The 21,249-nt window shown below is 50.9% G+C and overlaps 1 long non-coding RNA gene across 3 annotated transcripts; it reads right to left on the bottom strand.

Annotated features, from left to right (window-relative positions):
• Positions 1-776: 776 nt before the first annotated feature.
• LOC110351219 (uncharacterized) lies at positions 777-21,249 on the bottom strand. 3 transcript variants are annotated; one of them, XR_011804657.1, is made up of 5 exons: positions 21,076-21,249; positions 12,733-14,683; positions 12,380-12,631; positions 7,692-8,227; positions 777-7,002 (listed from the first exon to the last, which is right to left on the bottom strand). It is a non-coding gene; the product is annotated as an uncharacterized lncRNA (long non-coding RNA). The 3 variants fall into 3 exon arrangements; XR_011804658.1 differs by having other exon boundaries at positions 8,085-8,227; XR_005260672.2 differs by having other exon boundaries at positions 777-8,227.

Raw genomic sequence — 21,249 nt, 5'->3', positions numbered from 1 at the left:
CACTGCAGACCTCACCTGCCCACTGGATGTGATGGATGTCAGCTAACAGGTCAGGGCATTCAACGCACACCGTTTCCAGGTGCTCATTTTGCCATCCTGGAGGGTTTCCAGGCTGCGTGAGCCAGCCCAAGCTCTGACAGCACAGACTGGAGGCACCAGTTCCTGCTCTGAGCCCAATAACTGAAGGCTGCACTGATTTTCTGTTATTGTTTGGCTTTTTCTTCCAAACACTGAAAATACCACAGGAAAATAAATGCCAAAAAATAAAAGGCCTCCTCACTAAGCAATAAATGACGTTCCAGTTAGAGGAGCCCCTCAAGTGAGACAAGAAGGCAATTTTTAATTGCCAACATGCATTACAAGGCAGGCCAGGCCTACATGGATGCAAATGAGGAAACACTTTAAACTTCACAGTCTGCTGGGCTTTGGAGGAGTGCTGGGTGCGTCCAACTAAATAGTTATTTCGACCTTACCCCTTTGGCGAGGGTTCACTGTTGGCGAGGGGGTGAGGTCCAGATGCTGTCCTGATCTCTCCTGGGGCTGACCGTCACTCCCCGTGCAGTGGCACAAAGTGATTTTCAGGCACCCTAGGGGAGCCCACAGAAAAGCTAAGACCTGGCAAATGTTATGGAAAACTTGGCACAAAGGTGAGCATCTCATCTCGGTCTGCACACATGGATCTGCGCAGTCTCAGTGCATCCTTCCCGGCATGGGTCTGCTCGCTGGGACGGTGCATCTGGGCAGTGCAAAACTGGAAAAGAGACAGTAAAAGAGAGAATCTAGCCATTGTGTTTAATGTAGCACACGATATGCCTCTGTGTTTTTTTTCTGGAGCCAGGTGGAAGTGAAAACCACATCACAGGCAAGGCTCCCCCAGTGGGTCCCTGCTCCCACTGTGGGTAACTGCTCCGAGAGGTCGTGGTGGGCACTGCCAAGTGCCTGAGGACACCGGGGACTTTTTTGCAGAGGCTTCTGGACCACGAGCTGTGTCTCTGTTAATTATTTTGGCCTTTTGTGTCACGTCTAGCTGTAAACGATCTGATATCTCCGGTGGTGGTTACTAAGTGGCTGGAGCTGTGGTGGAATTGCTGCCGCTCTAGGCCAGACCACATCCTCCTCTTTCAGGTTTGATTAATGAACAGTTAATAAAGATGTATAAAAGTTGTTTCCTCTCCTCTGCGGGAGCTCCTGGACCTCCCTGACTTTTCCCCAGCGGTGCTGGCCGCGATGGCACTGCCGCCACGGCCTCCCTGCTCTCCTGCAGAGTGGCAGACACTGGAGGAGAGCAGGTTGCAGAAGAACATTTTGACGCAGAAAAATAGCGGTGAGACTGATGAGGCAGCAGTACGATGGTGGTAGGAGTAGTTTGACCTCAAAAAGGACCAAAAATCGGCTGTACAAAAACTGAAGCAAGGAGCTGGGAGAGGCAAAGCACAAATCAGACCAGGCTGCTGGGATGGTTCGGGGCTCCCCCCGCTCTGTGCTCCCGGCAGCACGCTGACATCCACAGCAGCAGCTCGTTGGGGTCGCGATGTCAAGACATTGCACTAATAAGCCCTTCTCTAAAAGTCATATCTCATACTTATCGTTATCTGCAGTTGGGAACACACCCAGCAACAGATATTCCAGACTATGTAATTGAATTATTTAGGGGCTGGCATGGCATGATGGAATAGGCTTTCTTCCTATTTTTAGGCCCCCATCTACAGAGCTGGAAATTACAGCCATTAAAATGTTCTATTAGTAATGATATATAAAGGGAAAAAAACTGATCAGACTTTTCTAGTGCACATAGAGCATTAGGATATCATTAATTTTAATGATAGAGCCCAAAATTACAAAGCTATTACAATCATACTTGAAGTTTCTGAAAAAAGAGGACCATTCTAAATTATTGCTAATGAGTAAAAAAATATTTAAATCATATTTAACAGACCTTAAAATTATAGTGGATATCGCCACGAGCTAATCGTTACTTTGGCTGCGTTTGTTTCCTCACGCTGACAAACAAACATCCCGGCGGGGCTGCCGGCCGGTCTCCAGCCCAGGCAGGGCTCTCCCCGCTGGGCACAGGGTTTTGCCACTCTCAGCACTTGTGATGGGATTTCCACCTGCTATGGGGAAGGCAGACATCCTCCTGGTGCTTGAAGGCATGCACTTGATTCACCTGGGCATTTCCCTCCCTTCCCTCTGAGGGCTACAAGTGGTTTCCAAGTCCGTCCGCTGCTGAGCAAAGATTTAATGACAGGCCCAGCACGCTCTGAAGTTGCAGCAATTAATGTCCCTTGGAGGACTGGAGATTGGATCTTGGTTTTCTTTTTAAAAAATAAAAGACTCAGGAACAGAGTACTTTGACAAAGCAGGAAGAAAAGAATAAATTAAAAAAAAATAATAAAAATTCCAGAGGCCGGAGACTGCTGCAGCTGCTTTTTGTGATTTTCTACCTGCCAGCAGCAGCAGCTTTACAGGAGATTCCTGTCCTAGGACTCAGCCGAGGAGGGATTTTCCCCAGCTGCACGAGCCCAAGTGCAAGGACGTTGCCCTGCCTGCAGCACGCCTCCGGGAAGCTGGGACCGTGTATTTATTGTGAGATGCTCACAATAAATCAGCGAGCATCCCATAACACCGGAGCAGCGATGCGTTTCAGACGCAGCCCGCGAGTCTCGCTGGAGCACGGCTGGTGAACGAGGGCCGATTTACTGCCTCGCCCTTCAGAGCTTCAGTCATCTCTAGGTCACCAAACCCTTCACTTTTGCGTACAAAGTTCTGGATTATCCAAAACTACTGTAAAGTTTGACTTGCGAGTCCAGACACCTCACCAGCACTCTGTGCTTTATTTTGTCGAGATGATGTAAAGCCAGGAAGAAACCCAAACGAATGCAGACGGGTATGGGAACGCGTATTTCTGGCTGCACTAACCCCAGGGTGCAATTTCTCTCCTTCACTAGAGCTGTGTACCCTTACAGAGCCTGAGCTCACATCCCCACCCGGTGCTTGGTTTCCCAAAAAAAGCATTCGCTTCGCAGGAACTCGTCCTTTATGGAAATACAGCAAAAGGCAGGCTCCGAGCAGACCCAGGTGTGCTTGGTGCCGCTGAGCCCTGCAGCTCCAGCAGCCCCTGAGTCGCCGCCGTGCAGCTGGCAGCTCAGCAGCTGCTGAGCAGATTAGCAGCCTGCGTGCCCTTTGTGGGAAAGGCATATTTATGGGAACGCTGATATTCTTGACAAAGAGATTTTGCCCTTCCTGTGCCCAGCGCTTCCCTGGGTGCTGCCACCCCAGCACAAAGCGTGTCCATGTAGAGCCTGCAGGTCAGCACCTACTGGTGCCTGAGCCCACCTCTAACCCACGGCCAGCACTGCAGCCTCTTATCAAAGGGGGGAGGCACTCACAGATGGTTTCTGCTTGCTCTTTGGGCCCTAATAATGGTGAGACTTTGTGCTTCAGAGGCTGTGCGTAAGCTGAATTTCAGGCTGAATTGCAAAAGTTTAGCAGCAGCAGATTTTGGTCAGGCACCTACTTATCCCAAAGCAGGCTTCCCTTCTAGGATTTATGAGCTGGGTGGGCAGGCACGGCTCCTGTTAGAGCTGCACCAGCCCCTGTTCTCCAGCAGCGCTGGCTCTCCCTGCATCGACCACAGGCACATGCTGACTTCCACCTCCAGCTGCATCACAAAGCACCAAGCTTGCTGGGCAGGGGATGAAAGGCGTACGGGAAGGGAGCATTAGAAGGAAGCCTCCCTCTAAGGAAAAGTCCTGCCAGCTGAATGTCCCACTGCTTGAGCCTGCTGGCTGCGTTCCCAAAACTGTTAAACATCTCAGAGCAGAATGCCTAGAATAAATACATCGGGTTATAATGGTCTATGCAACATTAAAACCATTTTCCAGATGCATGGTATTTGAGATGTTGCAATAAAAGGGTCAAAAACTTTTCAAATTCATTAGGCACTTTCTTCTAAATACCTGCCTCATTAAGTGCTGTGGAGATGGCCAATAATGGGAGGTGAAGCAGAGGGCCCTGGAGATTGGATGCGCACACAGTGTTGATAAATGGCTTCTCTGTGGATATTCCAGAGACGGCAAGGAGAAAAATACCATCCCACGGTTGAGCAGATTTTGAGTTTAGTGTGAAAATTCAAGAACTGCCTTGGCCAGAATAAAGCATCGCTGCTTCTGCCTTGTTTGATAGCAACGTGACCTCCGGAGAGGGGCTGCCAGCTGGCGTGCCGGCTGGGCACAGGGAGCTGCCTGGGGCAGACAAAGCCCCTCGTGGTCCCTGCTGCCCCCCATGCCCACCCCTCACCTGGGGACTCGGTCCTTTGCTGCCTCCCGTCCTGCTCAGCAGCAAGGAGAGGTCGCCGAGGAGCAGCCACTGACCTGAGCTCTCCAGCAGAGAGGAGCCGAGCCCGCAGGTTCTGCCTCCCCAAAGGATGTCCACTGAATCAGCTTTCTCAGCTCTGGCTCCACATCTGGGATGCACGGTACAGAACAGCACCGAATCGCCAGCCCTTTCCTGATTAATAAGAGGGAGGATGAAGACGGACAGTTTTCCTTGACCGGGGTAATAGAGTCAGCAATTTCACTCGGCTAAGCACATGGTTTTTATGATGTCCCCGTGCAGTGCTGAGCAAAACACCCCGGTAGCAGAAGATGTATAATGCTGTCTGTGGAGCAGTCTATTTTCTAAATGGAAGCTTGCTATTTAAAAAGAAAGCACTTTAACACTTTGGAAAATATGAAGGTCCCCAAAGCTGAATTTTTGAGTGCTCATTTTGCAGCTTGCAAAAAAGCCGAGTTCATTATGGAACAGCAGCGAGTGGGGTGGCACCGGTCCAAGACGCACTTAGAGTATGCATAACTTCAAGCAGATCTACAGTCCCAGTGCAGTCGAAGGCATTACTCACACCCTAAAAGTTAAGCATGTGCTTAACCGAGTTTTTTAAATGAATTTACTTTTTTAACCAGGGCTGGCACCAGATTCGTTTCCAGGCTCATTCCTGTCCTGTGAGGTTGGGTCCTGCTGCAGCAGGGCTGGGGCTGTCGCAGAGGCTCTCCCTTGGTGCTGCAGCTTTCCCAGGTGCTCTGCAATTAGCTTTTCCCACACTTTTCCTCACTGAGGGTTTGTAGGCCACTGCATCACAGCTGGGCTTTGCTTCACACTACTGCCTGCAACAGCACCGCCGGGTGTCGTTTGTATTTTCCCAGCCCTTGGCACGGGGGATGCAGCTTGCCTCACACCCAGCTCATCTCTGAGCTGCCGTTGTCCTGCTGATGGATTTTTTCATATATTTCTGTAACCTCTAGTGTCTTTGCCATCATTTCAGGAGGCGCCTCACTGCCTGCTCCTGTCCCTCCCCAGCCACCTCCGCATCACAGCACCTCTCCCTGCGCCCTCCCCGCGGCACTGCCTGTCCTCCCAGCAGCGCCGGCGTCCTTGCTGCCCTTGACAGGGGCTTCGGTGCTGGGGAGAGCACCATTTTTTGCCTCATCCCCCCCTTGCCTCTGCTAAAATTCAGGGTAAGGAAGGCATCTCATGTGAAGCAGGTGCTGCAGAGCACACCGAGGGCTCCATCTTCATGTCTTTCCCTACCTCTCCTTTAAGGTGAGGGATGGCATTGCTGTGCAGCAAACTCCATTTATTCGATGCACAGCTCCTGGGGAGCACCTTGTGCAAGGGCAGCCTTCCTGCAGCTGAGGAAACCAGCTGTTTTGTGAACCCCAAACTGCTTTTACCTAGTGCTCTGGACTTCGCACATCCAATTTGGAGCCTACCTTGGAGGAGGCAAAGCATCATCAAACACGCAAGGCAAACACTTGGTCCAAATGCATTCTGGTTTTCTGTGCTGGAGCCAGCGAGCTCCACAACATCCATAAATTTGGGCTGAGCTTCACCAAATCTATTTGCCTGATCAGATTTATGTAGCAATTCCTGGACGAGGTGAATAATGAAAATGACTCATGAATATTTCATTTTTATAAATCACATAATTCATATCTATTCACAAATATTTGCTTTGCCTTATAAACCGGATGAATAATTTACAGAAATATGCAGCAAATATTTTAAAGAAAATACGAAATTCATTGACTACATTAATCAACAAATATTATTCAACTTATATTGGCTTAGCTTGCTCACAGATAAATTCTCTGCCTATGAAAGGAGCTGGAGAAGCAGGTGATATTTCCTGTATTAAAACACAGACAGAGGAGATAAAGCCTGTTTCTTCAGATGACAGAGTTATTTTCACATTTTTCCTGCTCAGTCTTGTCTGTAATGGTACGAGCAGGAGACTGATTTGCGACTTCAGGAGTCTCTGTGTGTCCTACAGCTGCGTTTCGGGGGGACCAAAGCTCTTCCTGAGCCAGTGCTGCACCCAGCGCGTTGGCTCTCCCAGGCAATGAGTCTGTACTTTAGGCAGGCACCCCACAAAAAGCTTATTTTTCTATGCCCTTTTCCTTGCCATCTGAGCCTGTGCCTCATTTTTTTTTTTCCATCTGTAAAAAGAAAATGTGAATTCCTTGCCCAAAGGAAAAAGGGTGGGGAAATCACAGTGCTTGAAAAGCCAAAGGTGGAGATTGCCACACAGCAAGGCCTGGGACAGGAGGGGATGAGACCAGCCCGTGGCCTCCCTGTTCTGCTCCAAACCCTGCGGTAGAGCTGCCTTTGGGATGGCATTGGGCTGCTCTGCCCCATGGAGCAGCTTGCAGCTGATTCCCCAAATAACCCGCACCCGATTCCAACGCCCGAGCTCTGTGACCAAGCGGCCAGCCACACGCGTGGCCTCTCCTTCCAGCTTTTTGTCAAATGACTTTTTAATATCGACTGCATAAACCCCATCACTTCGTTGCTGCTGCGGCTTCTTTGTGCCGAGGACGCCAGGCTTTTATCTGTGTGACAGCACCGAGTGTTTTCCTGTCATCGCTCAAAGTCATGTTGTGCAGCAAGCAGTGTTTATCCAGCGGTAATAGGAGACAGCAGCGACTCCTCTGCATACAGAGCGATCTGTAAACAGACAGGGGTGTTTCATCTCCAGAAGCGCACAACAAAAACGAAGGTACGAGTGATTAGAACAAAAAAAAAAAAAGGGGGAAGAGGCACCGGGCCGTGCTCACACGTGGGCAGCACCAACACGTGGGGTGGCTGCTGCTCAGCCCGGGCATCGCCTGGCACACAGGAGGCAGCTGAGGACACGTCCCTGCCACCACGTGCCTCTGCTCGCTGACACGAGGACAGAGACCTGTTGGATATATTTATTTTTTTATTGTATTTTATTTTTTTTTTTGCCCACAGCTGATAAATGAATGCCAATAGTGGGGGCTGAAAATCCAAATGCTTTCTGAGCCGGCTTTGCTGCCCTGAGCACAATCAAGACAAATGAAGCAGAGTGTCGCCAGATTTGTATTAACAGATGGGCTGTTTGAGGAAAGATGGGCTGTAGTGAATGAAATGATAGCTTATTGATATAACTTTTACCAGAGAAATATATTTATATAGAGAAAATAACAGTGCTTTGCCTTTTATTCAGCCACCCCCCTCCCCTTTTCCCTACCTTCTTCATTACATTTAAATTACAGCACTCAGCCACACCAACAGGAACAGTTACTGTAAAGACCTCATTGGCAAATACAATTTAGGCTATTTTTTTAAGCATCAGCTGCTTAAACAGAGATTAAGTGACTGTGTTAACCCACCTGTATTTGGCTGATAAAGTGATTAATCCCTCCTGGTGCTGCAGAGCCGGCCCTGGCACGGGCACGCTTTGCGGAGCCGTTTCCTTCGAGGAGCCCGGTCCCTTGGGTTGGGCAGGGGACGCATGGGAACGCCTCCCCAAATGGCTGCTGTGGGAGCTCCAAACCCATTGCCCAGACTACTCCAGGGGGCACAGCGTGCTTCCCAAATCTCCTGTTTGCCAGGAGAAGGCAGGGCGCAGGGCAGTGGGTGCTCCTCAGGCTGTCCTCAGGTCCCACATCCCACCCGGAGCTGGGCACGGTGCCACTGCTTCCCTCATCCTGAACCATCTCCTCAGGGATTTGGGGTTCTCGCCTGTAGCACCACATTGCCTGGCTGGAGTGAGCATTTCATACCTCTGCTGGATCCATCACGTCAACCTGGTTTTCATCCCAGGAATCTCTCCCGGGAATGAAAGCGGAGTGGACGGACGCAGCTGGGAGCACTTCACATTGACACATCGCGTTCGCGCTGGGGATGCTGGCAGATGAGACAACATCTGTCAGACACGAGATAGGGAATTTAGGTTTAAAAGAACGTTGTCAGATCGCATTTTTGCAACCCAAATATTGAAGCACAGAGCCAGCGCCAGCAAACTTCTAAGTGCCATTGCCCAGAAAGCTGCAGCGTGCCCACACAGGCGGCAGTCACCGCGCTCCGTGCCCACTGATGGACACCCACAGAGCGAAGAGGAGGCAACAGCACCGGAGGAGAACACGGGAGCCCCTCGGCTTGAAGGAGCTCATTGTCGCTTTGGTGGGGACCTGAGATATCTAGGGCATTTGGTGGCTGGAAGACCAGCCTGCAGTGGCTTTCCACATGCAGAGCAAATTAGTGGAGCCAGCAATCAGGGCTGCCGCCTTGATTCCTGCCGTTTTTCTCATCAGTCCCGTAGCAAGCTTTCCCCCCAGCTATCAAAATATTCAGTGCAAGACAAGGATCCGCAGGCCGTCCACATCTGCAATCCCAATACCCTTGAATCAAGCAGAATGTAAGAAAAAAAATAAGCACAACTTCTTAAGAGACATCCCCAACTTGATTTAAGGAGGAATCGGGTGAAAACATCATTTCTGGGACAGGTCCCCATGGAGGGGGTTAAAGCTGACTGCAGTTCCAGATGTTTGTGTGTTGGTTTCTGCAACCAAAAGTGAACAAATCCGACGTCTCCTTTTAGCATTCCTGCCATTTGCAGCATGTCTATGAACTATTCATCTGTAACATTTGTAGGCCTATTAAGAGGGAAATACAATTTCATAGCCGCAGATAAGAGATTAGACGGATCAATTTCTCCCCACAAAATGGGCCGAGGAAAAAGCCGTTTCCCAGTTGTGATGCGGAAGATTTTTGTTCTCTGGGCTTACTGAGCCGTGGGTCCTGCCACCGCCGTTCCTGCTCATGTTTTTATTAAGAGATCAAGCTCATTGCATAAGTCATGCAGAATGTGTTAGTGTCAAGGGACGAGTCTCCTCAATCTAAAAAACCCCCACGTATTTCAGTCCAAGCCCTGCACACCACGGGAGGAACGGTGCCACCTGAGCCATGCAGGGACCACATCCTGGCAGCATCACCGGCGTGGTGGGGACATCCACAGACCCCACCAGCCCTGCTCGGGCTGTGCCAGGTGCATGCACCACCAGGGCCAGCCCTGCTTGCCCGACACTGCCCTGAGCCCTGGTTCTGCTGGTGCTGATGGCAGCGTGGTGCTGGGGCGAGCCGCCAGCTGCGGGAAGCTCCGTCAGGCGGTGCGCGGCTGGCGGGGGAGCCGGAGGGGCTGTCACCACGCACGACACTCCGCGTTAGGCTCGCAGAAGAGAGGCTGTCACAATATTTAGAGCCGGAGTTAAGCTGAAACTGCTACATCCACAGATGGGGAAATTCTACACAATGGCTCTCAAAAAAAAAGAGTCAAATGTATGCAGGGAAAAAAAATATATATATATATATAAAAAAACGCTGCCACGCTCGTGCGAACATGGGCAGAGTGGTTTCCTGCACGCCGTGACGCACGGCGAGCAGCAGGCAGACATCCTCACTGCACGCCGAGCTTAGACACACGTGTGAGATGTAGAAATAGATCTGCTGCTTTAGCTCAGACGGACGTCAAGGCAGCTCACACACAACTCGAGCACGGAGCGGGGCAGGCAGGAGAAATTCCGCGCACCGCCGGCTGCGCCTGAAGGTGGGGCAGGGGTGGGCAGGGGGCATGGGGCTTGGACCTGCAGGGAGAAGCTGCAGGCTGCCAAGGTGGGGGGAGCAGCAGGGGCATCTTAGCCAGGGTGTCAACTTTGGCCCCCTGTGGATGGAGGGGGCCTGAGCCAGCCCCAGGGTGTCCGCATGCTCCACAAACCTGCACGGTGCAGCTCTGTGCTGGAGAATCCCTGAATTATTTATAGCCTGTTATCATCCCGTAGGTATTATTTGTGTAACCATTAGTTTCTGTAAAGTGCACGGAAGAAGCTGTAAAATACCAAGCGTTTCCTCACGTCGGTTTGGAGCTGATTATTTCCCTGCCTGACTCACCGAGCTCCGTCCCAGCGACCTGACCTCTCCGACGGGCAGCGGTGGTGAGGAAGGGGCTCACGCTGCCAGCCCCCAGCCCGGCCAGCCCCCAGCCCTGCCATGAGCAGCATCTCTACCTGCTCCATGGGGCTGAGCCCCAGCTACGGGCAGCACAGCAGCAGAGGAGCTGAGCTGCTCGTTCCCGAGCCGGGAGCCTTTGTCCTAATAGGATGAGCTCTTGACTGAGAAGCAGAGGCTCTTCTCAGGATAAATACATTTGAAAAAAAAAAAAAAGAAAAAAGAAAAAAGAAAAAAAGATTTATTCAACGGTATAATGAATTCAGTGCCTTTTAAATGTGACAGTGGGTAAAATACATAGGCCTTCTGCAGGCTTAAATGTCATCTGTAAATATCAGGGTTTTCTTCCCTTGCCATGCTGCAATTTACTGCGCTCTCCCTGCAGAAGGGGCTCAGGGGCAGCCGGGCTGGCACGGCCGTGGGGATGCAGCACCCCCACATCCCTGTGCCCCCACATCCCTGACTGCCCAGGCCCGATGAAGAGGAAGGGAATGGCTCAGGAATAAGGGAATAGGGCCGGGAGCAAGAAAAGCAGAACCCATAAAGCTTAGCTGGCTGCCCGAGAGACGAATGCCTCGTAGGGGGTTGTGGATGATGATAACGTTTTTCTTTTCATGCCCAAGTCAGCAAAACAAAGCAGAGTTACACATCAGAGTAAATTTAGGGCCAACCAAAAAAAACAAAACAGAAACAAGAAAGCAGACTAGAAAACAGCCCTCAAACTCACTCAGTGCAGACATGGCAAGAGGCTCTGACAAGGCTTGGGAAATTACTCCACAAAACAAGCACTTCAGAAACCAAATCAAGTATTCTAAAGACAAGCAAATACCCCAAGCACACCCGTACTGATTCCAGGTGCAGAACCAGAGAACAGCTCACACATGGGCACGGCAGGTGCCAGGCTCCTCGCGGGGCTGTGGAGCATCACCAGCACCATGGGCAAGCCTCTCCCGGCCGTGATGGGAGCTGCTGGGTGCCAGCGCTGCTGTGGGGCACGGGGCCCCCGCGTCCAGGGCCTTTCCTCTCTCTGCAGCTCCCTTCCCGTGTACCATTTTTCCCATAACAAACATAATTTTTCCATAACACCAGATCTTTTCCTGCTTCAGGGCATCCAAAGCTTCAGGAACACCTTCTGAGACACAGCATCCCTGATCTTGGCACTGAGAAGCTCAGGCGCTTATCTTCACGGGAGCTGGAGACCCGTCCCTGTGCTAACGGGAGATGTCACCCATCTGCGGCTGCAGCTGCCTAAATACTTGGTGGAAAAAGGCCTTTGGGGAGGAAACGTTGTCCTCATTGTTCTTTCTTCATGGTGTGCCAGGTGAATTTAGGAAGCCGCAGGCACCGTGTTTCACTGCCACTCCCCACCAGCGAGGGGTTTGGGTAGCATGAGCCCCTTCTCTTTGCCCCACTGCCCGAACCCGCTCCTTGTGCTCCTGCCACACTGCAGGAGACCCATGGAAAACCACCTCTTAGTTACATTTCTCCATATCTTCCTATTCAGGAGCCGTGGGGTGGAATGGAAGCCCTCTGCCTACAGCAAATCCATCCCCTGATGCTCCCCACTCCTGGCAGCCAGTGCGAGATGGCTCAGCCTGTGCAGGGCAAGCACACTGAGCAGGCAATCCCCAGGGAGGATAACCAGCTCTTGAGGGTGAGGAAGAAAAAAGGGGAGGCAGAAACCAGCCCTGTGCACCAGCAGCTCCTCCTCCCCCTGCAGCAGAGCCCACGCCGTGCCTCGGTGCAGGACGGGCACAGCGTGCCACCACTGCGGGACTGATAGAAAAAAGCCATCTGGAGAGCGAGCCTGACAAGAGGACGCACCCGTGGCAGGAGATAAGGATGCTGTTGCAGGGAATATAGATGCGCCTGTCATTTTTAGAAAGGAGCAGCCTAAAATCAAAGGAAGAGACAGATAATACCAGAAAGAGATAAAGGCGGGGAGGAAACAGGCGGGGAAAGTGAATAGAAACACAGAATGCAGAGAAAACTGTGGAAACACCAGCATAAACATGATCAGTCATTACCCAGCACGAGCGTGTGTGAAGCTAATAAAGCAGAGAAGAGTAATTACCTTTGACATCCCCCCAAACATTGGCTTTTGGCGCAGTATTTCCTTGCATAGGTGCTATTTATACAGTGGCTTTTATCTCAGCTCTAGAAGACATCTTCTCATTTCCTCGCTGCCACGCTTGGTGCCGGAATTTTGGGGATGAGGACTTGGTGCTTTGGGGATGAGGACTGCTCTCCCACTGCCCGCTCGGCTCAGCCCAGCATCGCCACCGCTGCTCGTGCTCATCCCCCTGTCTGCACCCAGCCACACGGGCTGAAAGCAGGAAAAAACAAGGAAAACCATGAAGGAACATGCTGACAAAGAATGACCTCTGAAATGGTTGAAATGATTTGGTTGGTGCCCATAATACTCACAGGTCTCACGCAGGGCCCCCGCCGTGGGGGCCGCCGGCCCCTCCTCAGCCGGCTGGGGACCCAGCTCGGTCACTGCAGCAGCAGCAGATGCTTGGATCACAGTTTCGGGTTGTTTGCTCTGATTTCCCTTTTGCTGATGTCTCCGTTGGCTTCCACTGGCAGCAGACATCCTGTGGCTAATTACCAGGACAGGCTGCCAATCACAGCCCCACCACTATTTTTGGCCCGGTAGGAAGGAAATGCGCGGCACGGCGAGCCTGCCCAGCGCCCGGAGAGGAAGCGCAGGGCTCCGTGTAAAAGCGTTAGTCCTAAAAATCCTAATTATGTTACGATTCCGAGCTTGACAAGTGAAAGACATCCGAAAGCAGAGAAGCAGCAATTAACTGTATGCTAATTATCCAGCCTTATCCCAGGAATATTTCATCCCTGATTGCGTTCGCAGCGTGGGAACGAACCCGCGGTGCCGTGCCGGGGTCAATGTCTCGGCCACGTCCTCGCAGGACAGCCTGAGCAAACTAACATAAACCCAACCCCAGTCTGACCAAAGATTTTCTCTGGGCCAGCAAATACACACTGGCAATGACTGATATGGGTGACAGAAGTGGGGGCTGCCCTTCCAGAAGTGGCAGCTGGTAACACAGTAAAAAAAAAAATTAAAAAAAAAAATATAATAATGTTTTTCTTTCAGATTATTGAACCAACTGTAGTAAAAACTTCACGTTTAATATGCATGACCTGCTCCATACACTCCACTCTAATAAATTGGTGGAACATCTTGCACAGCTAAATCATCAGGGGGTGGATGAAACACTAGGGGCCGGTTGTAAATGCAAAGGAAAAAAAATTAAACTAGGCACATAAAATATGAACCAATTTTCTCATCTTGGCTAATAGATTTTAAATGGGAAATCTGATCATGGATAAGCACCAGGAATATTAAAAATTCAGGTTTTGCTAGGGCTCTACCTGGATCCGTGAGGGAAGGTCGAAGCGTGATGAATGTTCCCAGGAATGCGATCGAGGGTGTAAGCTTTTAATAGCTGTTACATTAAAAATCTGCTGCCGAACATCATGCTTTTTAGAGCTCTCATTTAAAGGTGTGTTGTAGCTTGCTGCTTCCTAATTACCTTGTATGTTCTGCATAATTTTTGTTTTTAATTTCAGATGGGAAAACACCATAAACTAGCTAATTAATTACTTTTTAACCCCAGCGTATCAGCAGAAGCACATGCTTTGCCATGCCACCTCTCCTCTCCACGGCAAGCAATCCTCCAGCTGAGCACCCGGGCATCCCGGCGCAGGGGATGTCTCCTAAATTCTTAATGCTGGGCAGCAATTTTACAACGTTGGTCTCAGCAAACCCTAGGGAACCTCATGGGGACAGCAGAGCTGGTTTTCCAGCACACCCACCCCGGCTGTTCCTCTGGGGATAACGGCGATGCCCCACGCAGAAGGGAACCAGGCTGCGGGACGGGGGGGCAGCTCACCAGGCTCTGTGCTCCCTCCGTGCCAGGCAGGGCGATCGCTGAGGCTGAACGGGACAGACACCGCAGTGGATGTGACATTATCCAGTGATTTATGGACTTCATATTTCAACAGCCCATCAACTGCGGAAAAGATAATGTTTAGAGAAAGCAAAGCAGCCAGAAGTACCACTGGGGGGTTGGAAGAAAAGCAGAAAGGAAGAGGAAAGTGAAGGCACTGACAGAAGGATCGCTTGCGAGGAGGCTCGCTCTGAGCACAGCGTACCGGCGCTGCTTCCCCTGGCTTCCCGATTTCTGAACACAAAAAGCAGAAACCCACCAAAGGGTTTGACAGTCAGCACTTTGTCCTCTGTTCCTCTTAGTTTTCCTCCCGTCTCCTCTCATGGGAGACTTCCAGCTTGGATTTACTTGATTCCATCACATTCCTTCAACAACCTTCTGGTTAAAAGCAGGGCAAACAGATGAATCTGGGGGGAAAAAAAAGCAAAATCAAGAACTCAGGGTATGCAGGCAGGTGAACGACATGCTTCTTGGCATGCTGAGCTGGAAATTATTTTTTCCTTTGTTTTTATGAATCATTCATGTTTTCATCAGCTTAAAAAGCAAACAAGCAAATGTAAACATTGGGATTTTTCAATTGGAATACATTGATGCAAAAACAAATATATATTTAATTTCCTTTCCTTTAATTCAAGTTGAATGCATGTTAATTAGAAGGCGGCGGAGCAGGAACACTTAGCTGTATTGACAGAAGCAGCAATAATGAGGCACACGCCTGGACTGGGGATGAGGACGGGGAGCAGGAGCTGTGGGGCCGGGCCAGGGGAGAGCAGGGCGTCCCCGGAGGGATGTTTTTTAGAGGGCACCAAGATGCTTCAAGAGCCATGCAGAGGCTGGAGGAGGTTTATCCAGTTGAGCCTGAAGGCCAGAGAGTGCAGACAGCAGGAGAAACCGCGTGCTGACATGAGCTGATGAGCTGCAGGAGGCTCGGGCTGGGTCTGACGCCTGTCCCATGGCTGCATGGCACACCCCAACCCCAGCTCCCCGTGTTTTTCCCTGGGAGATATTTTTCCCCAGATCCTGCCCTCCACAGCAGCTCTTCTGGGGGTTCGTCCGCAGGAGGTGCAGCCCAGGAGCCCCCTCTCACCCGCGCCCTTGTTCCGCCGCGCCGTGCGCTGTCGGAGCCTCACTAAGCTGTTTACACCCCTCATGCTCCATCCATCATTTTTTCATTCAGTTGGAAGATTATAGCTTCTTATGTGCTACCTCCAGTCCAGCTTGTCATGGGAAAACTCCAGGGAGAAATTCGCACAGATGTATTAAAGCTATCTAACACTTTCTCCATGGCAACTGGGACTGGTGCAAATCCCATAAGCCCTGCCTGGAGGCAGGATGAGAGCTCCTCCGGAATTCTTCCAGGCACCCAGATAACAGCAGATAGCGGGAAAATGTCTTCATCAAGTTGAGATGCCTCCCAACTGTAACACACAATAACGTTTGATTAACACGGAGACATTTATCACTTATGAAGGACATTTTCCTGACGCTCTGCGGTAACTCACGCTTTCCACCCTTTTCCTAGCTCGTTGCAGGGATCTGACATCAACGCGCACACACAAGAACGCAAGCAAGCAGGGAAGGAAAACAGATGCAGGTGGAGCATATGCAAGATTTAATTTGATCTCTGAGAGCATAATTATTTTAATATTAATTTTACAAGTCTTCAGTTTCTTATGCCATCCTTTGCACAGGCTCCAGACGGGGTGAGAGACAGCTCCTGCCTCACAGAGCAGACTTCAAGTCCCGAAGGGCTGTGTTGTTTAACACAAGTTACAGCCACGGCGTATGCTGGGAGATTTTTAAAGACAGCCTGAGGCTTGCGTGCATGCAGACATTACTGCAGGAGGGATGTCCGACCCTGCTGGCTGGTTTCAGCCCTCGGCTGCTGACCACCCCTGCCCCTGGCTGCAGCAGCGAGCTCCCGTCCCACAGCATCAGCTCGCAAGGGGCCAGGCTGAGCTGACATCGGCTGGCCAAGAGCCACGCTCCCTGAGACAGAAGTCATCCAAACCTCTGGATCAAATCTGCTATTTTAACTCCATACCACCGAACGGCGAGGGAGCCAAACCTTTGAAGTCTGCCATGTCCAATCCATTATTAATCACTGTAAATCTGGAATAATCTCTACAAGCATATTCTGCTCCCTACAAATATACTGGTGCCAACTTCCTCTGATAAATCCTGCGTCAGGCCAGCTATTGTGTCTCCTCTTCAGGCAGCATTTCCCAGCAGAAATATTTAAACAATAATGGTCCCTATTTGGTGCAGTCACTTTTGTTTTACAAGAGTACAGTCTAATGTGTAACAGATTTAGAGCTTACAGAAAGGCTCGGATTTATGGCATGTTTTCTTTCCATTGCTTGTTTCTGATAATCCCTGTGAGGCATTACATGTCTCCATTTGGGTCCCTAACTTTACGCCACCTCAAAAGGCAAGGAAACCATGTTCTTCTTCCTACCCAAAACTTTGGGGTAAATTCTGAAAGTTCTACGCAAAAGGAGCATGGCTTAAAAAAGAAATCTGGTATCACTTCCCTGCAGACCAGAAGTGATTTGCTGAGTGGTTTGGAAAGTGCTGGGATGGAGAAATAGAGGCAGAACGCAGTATGAGGAGCTCCTCTTTGCGCAAGGACTTTCACGGGCCGACATATGGCAGTTACTAAAGATCAGTAAATTACCTTCTACTACCCTTGTGAAACAGACCTTGAGAACGAAGATAAGGTTTTATGAATCTTTCCCTTGTAATGAGCTTTCCATGATTAACACAGCCTACAAGGAAGGTGCTCACTGCCAGGCACGGCAGAGGAAACGCAACGCCACCGCGCGTAACGGGCTCAGGCTGCAAGGATCCGTGCCACGGAGAGGCTTAAAAACAAGTGTAACAACTGCAGGAGCCCCAGAAATCCCTGCTGGGATGAGTCTCAGCCCAAATTTTACTCACGTTTGGTCACACAGATGCTCCTGGGCAGTGTGGCTGCCTGCAGCAGTGAGCGGCGCCCAGGAGCCGGGCGAAGCCTCCCCGTGCTCCCGTCCCCGCAGGCAGCGTGGAGGGAGATGGAAAGCCCTGAAGCAAAAACAAGCACAAAATTTCCATCCCCAAACATACACTGACAACAAAGCACCAAATACAAGGGTGAGAAAGCTGAGCCCCCAGATTTTAGTGGTGTATATGCAAGTGAAGAGGGAATTTTACACCACGAGCTGCTACCGAATGCCACATATAAGCAACTGCTAGAGACTTCCCAACTCGTACTTAGATCGTAATCTATATCAGACAACCTCCTAATTTGTGCGAACACCTGGCTGTGTTTATTTTGAGCAAAGTACGAAGCTCAAAGGATCCGGGAAGCTCCGCAGTTTGGTACAAACTCTGATTATTCATGAACGTGTGAAACTTTTCCCAAAAAAATTTGCAGCTTCAAAGCGCCGTTCTGCATGTGTGAGACTCTCGCCGTGTGCCAGCGCCGGGAGCCGAGCTTTCCACAGTCACAAACATTGGCACCTCGGAGCTGTGGGCTGCCGACGAGAGGCCACTGGGATGCTGTGGAGCTCCCCGGAGCTGCTGCTCTCGGCGCTGTCAGTGCCTGTGGGCAGCCAAGGAGTGAGCTCTGGCACTGTGGTGGGGCTGGCTGCCAGCCTGGGACTTCAGGAAAAGCGTCCAGGTGCCAAAACCCCCCGGGGGGACGCGCAGCCACGTCCAGCACAGGCGAGGGCAGCAGGAGGAGGATGCTGGCCCGCGGCTGAGGATGCTCAGTGCCTGCTTCCACGGCATCAGCAAACAGGGGAAGGAGCCACAAGGGCCGTGAGTCCAAACGACAGCTTGTTTTCTCTTTCACTGACAAACGAGCCGGAGCTCCAAAAGCAATTTAGTCTGGGAATAAACATCCAAATACCCACTGCTCAGGCTGAGGCACTAAATGAGCTAAGCAGAGGGAGGCTGCGGTGAACTCGGGTTCCAGGCACTTGCTTTTCACTTGACTTCCTCAGCTGGCAACTCAGCGCCAGCTAAAAACTCTCCAAGAGAAGCATCTATTTCCTACTGCTGCCAAGGACTCTGGCCAGAAAACGCTTTTTCTCCCCTGATGCTGCTCATTAATCTTGTTTGTTTGTTTTTCTTTTTTTTTTTCTTTTTTTTTTTTTTTTAATCTTTTTGCTGATTCCCCCAATTACAATGTGATTAAAAAGGAAAATAAGGAAAACTCGAGGTAAGGAGCATTCAGCCAGATCCCTGGACCAGGCCTTGGCTGTGCGTGGGATGATTTCACCGTGCTGACCTCCGAGATGCCCCCAGCCCGGGCAGTGTTCCTGCTCTCACCCGTCTCCTCCTAGGATCACAGCTCACTTAGCACCTCGCCCACATGGATAAATCAGCAATAAAAATGCAGAGAGAACTCCAGTTGGATCAATTTGTTTCAATATTTTTGACACGGCTGCCGTAGAAGCTGAGTGTTGGGGAACCAACAATGTAATTTCCTACTGAGGGAAGTGGCAAGGTGCTGGGCATAAATTACGCTTAAATGCCACATAGATAATGAGGCTGCGTCTTTGAAGATTTATCTCTCATTTCTTTCATTGAGAACACTCCTGATGTCATGGCACAACCTTTCCAACCTGGAAAAAGCCCTGGCTGGAGACGCCAGCTGAATGCTGAGGATTGGCATTTTTTGCAGGAGCCTCGAGGAGCCTCCGGCACGGAGGAGCCTTCACCTGCCAGCAGGGAGGCAGGGAAGCTGGGGTGCTGTCGTGTGCTCTGCCCACATTCCCCAAGCTTTTTTGGGAAAGGATGCGAAGGAGGAGACAGTCCTATCTATAGCCTGTTGCAGTTGCTTGATGTCCTCAGACGCAGAGTGCTCAGTGACATAAATAATAATTAAAAATTGTCACAGAGCCACCAGCAACGCATTTCAGCCATCAGCGGCTGCTTGGCTGGCATTTCCCCGTGGCTCCGAGGCCAGGCTTCCCTGCAGCAGCAGAAACCTTACTGCCCGTGGCAGACATCCTCCTCCAGCTCTGGGCTCAGACCTCCGGGAGCTTTTCCCCTCCTGATGCTCCTGCAGAAGCCACAGGTGCGGTGCCCCGTCATTCCCACCTCTCCACGACACCAAGGCCAAAGCACGCAGCTCATAACTGGAAATCAGATTATTAACACTCACCATTTGGGGAGTACTTGGACGTGTCAGTTCTAATGAAGAATGGTATTAATTTCAGTTCTTGCAAGAGACATCTGAGGCAGTTGCCATTATTTTTAGGGAGCCATGGCAGAGCTGAGCTCGCTGTCTTTGGAGAGTCAGTGCTTACAGAAAGAAAAATGCTCTTCACTACCTGCTCCTTCTGAATTCATTTTGAGCTGGAGTTCATCATTTCTACTCACTTCCATATATTTAGATTCCCTCTCAAAATATGTTTTCAGCAATGACTTCAGTAAATAAACTGCCAGGGGCATTCCCCTCAGTTCATCGGAGGGCACGCGAACGACCCACGGGATCGAAATTTCTAACGGCTCGCATCAGGCTTCGCGTTAGTGACTGCAATGAAGTGGTGGCTAATTGCATCTCCTGGGGCCCCCGCCACTTCCCATCCCTGCTACCTGATTGCAGCAGCTCATTAGCCTGTTTTTGGAACCGCATGCCTGTCACCTCTGAGTGGGGACCAGAAGTCATGTCCCCCCCACCACACGGTGCTGGCCGAGGCTCCCCCAACACCCAAGCCCCAGCACCCAGCTGGGCACCGTGGTGCCGTGGGGAAGGTGCTGGCACAGAGGCTGCAGATTTTACTCTCCGAGGGTGGAAGCACAGCCTCGCCTCGTACAGCAAGATGTGCTCCAGCCCAGCAGACACACCGTGTAATTAAAGCTGACAAAAGCATGGCTAAAGGGGAACTGAAACATGACAGTGACCCCTGATAAATGCTCTTTTTATGTCAAATGAGTGATAGCCAGCCCCGCACACTTGCCTATTATTTTTATGTAAGCTACTTGTAGAAAAGTCACCTTCCAAAAACACGACTCTGTTGACTCCTTGCTTACAGCATCCTGCGCCTGCCGGTGCTGCCACCTTTGTGCAAATCTGCTCAGCTTCCCACGCTGCGTGCCCTCCTCTCCTTGCGAGCACAGATGTTCATACACGCTTTGCCAGGCTCGGTATCCTCAGCTGTGCTTTACAGTTTGGTGTGACAGCCCTCCCGATTAGCACTTTTACACAGACAGCATTTTGTGTCGGGCTGGACACCAGCACCCAGCTCCACCTTTACCCAAATGGAGCAGAGCCCCCCATGGACAGACAGACAGACACGTGGGGCTGCCTGCCTGCGTGCCAGTGGGCACTGCTGCTCCTCAAGGGCATGCACCGGTTATTTTTTCGCACTTCATAAAACTTATGTGCAGAAGGAAATTAAAAGAAGGCTCTGAGCACGGCTCCAGTAACGATGCAAGATTGGCTGCAGTAACTAGCTTTTCCAAAAATATCTTTCCTCTGTCAGAGACGCTCTATTTTTAGAGCTGCAAAGCATCACATTGACAAGTGGCAGGGTCAAAACTTACCTTTAAACTTTTAAAATTCATTTGGCCTTCTAAAAGCACCTGGGTTTTTCAGCTGGCTGTTAAACGCAATGACACACAGCGATTCCAGCAAGCCCAGGTGGTGGCACCTGGCTCTGAGCTTCCCCTGCATCTCCAGCACCCGGGAGCTGCCTGGGCAGGCTCAGCTCCATCTGACGTGACCAGGCACCAGCCATTTAATAGATTGCTTGCACGGGCATTTTAATATAATGTGTGTCAATTCAATATAACACCATGTACTCACGGCATGCTCTGTGCCTGTGCCGCATCCCTGGAGCAGTGAGCTCCCAGTGCCGGGCTGCTGATGGGTGCTGGTCCTGACCGTGCTGCTGTGGGTGCTCCTGCCCCGAGTGCCCCACAGCGCTGCTCCCCCAGCTCCCGAAGGCTCTCGCTATTCATTACAAGGTCACTGGCTGAT

Source organism: Anas platyrhynchos, chromosome 22, assembly GCF_047663525.1.
Source record: "Anas platyrhynchos isolate ZD024472 breed Pekin duck chromosome 22, IASCAAS_PekinDuck_T2T, whole genome shotgun sequence".
Lineage (NCBI taxonomy): Eukaryota > Metazoa > Chordata > Aves > Anseriformes > Anatidae > Anas > Anas platyrhynchos.
This window is presented reverse-complemented; position numbering and strand designations above follow the sequence as displayed.